This window comes from Arachis ipaensis, chromosome B6 (genome assembly GCF_059453495.1).
Source record: "Arachis ipaensis isolate K30076 ecotype BB chromosome B6, ASM5945349v1, whole genome shotgun sequence".
Lineage (NCBI taxonomy): Eukaryota > Viridiplantae > Streptophyta > Magnoliopsida > Fabales > Fabaceae > Arachis > Arachis ipaensis.
The window spans coordinates 130947822-130948689 of record NC_142441.1 but is presented as its reverse complement, the minus strand read 5'-3'; the positions used below and the strand labels follow the sequence as shown (position 1 = coordinate 130948689).

At 42.3% G+C, this 868-nt stretch overlaps 1 non-coding gene across 1 annotated transcript; it reads left to right on the top strand.

Moving 5' to 3' along the window:
• The first annotated feature begins 496 nt into the window (after positions 1-496).
• On the top strand, positions 497-605 carry LOC148562749 (small nucleolar RNA R71). Its single transcript, XR_015887457.1, has one exon. It is a non-coding gene; the product is annotated as a small nucleolar RNA R71 (small nucleolar RNA).
• Positions 606-868: the final 263 nt, after the last annotated feature.

Sequence of the window (868 nt, the reverse complement as noted above, 5' to 3'; positions counted from 1 at the left end):
CCTTGCTGAGGCTTCTGTTGATCCCTCCAGGAAAAGTTAGGATGATTTTCCCATGATGAGTTGTAGGTATTTCCATAAGGCTCATTATTGGAATTTCCTGGGAAATTTCCCAAATAGTTAACCTCATCCATCATGAGTTGATCTGGATCATATGCCTCTCCTTCATGGGAGGCTTCTTGAGTGCTGTCAGTTGCAGCTTATGATCCAGTCAAATATTGAGAGATCATGTTGACCTGTTGGGTCAGGATCTTGTTCTGAGCCAATATGGCATTCAGAGTGTCAATCTCTAGGACTCCTTTCTTTTGAGCTACCCCAGTATTTACAGAATTTCTCTCAGAAGTGTACATGAATTGGTTGTTAGCAACCATGTCAATGAGTTCCTGTGCCTCTTCAGGCATTTTCTTCAAGTGGAGTGAACCACCAGCAGAGTGGTCTAATGCTATCTTGGACATCTCAAAAAGACCATCATAGAAGATATCTAACATGGTCCAGTCTGAAATCATGTTAGGAGGGCACTTTCTGATCAATTATTTGTACCGCTCCCAGGCTTCATAGAGGGATTCACCCTTTATCTGCCCGAAACTCTGAACTTTCACCCTAAGCTTGCTCAGCTTCTGAGGTAGAAAGAACTTGGTCAAGAATGCATTGACCACCTTTTCCCAAGAGTCTAGACTTTCCTTAGGCTGAGGATCTAGCCATAACCTAGCTCTGTCCCTTACAGCAAAGGGAAAAAGCATAAGCTTGTAAATTTCAGGATCAACTCCATTAGTCTTGACAGTATCACAGATCTGCAAGAAATCAGAGATGAATCTGTTGGGATCTTCTTGTGGAAGTCTATGAAATTGGCAGTTCTGTTGAACTAAAGTGA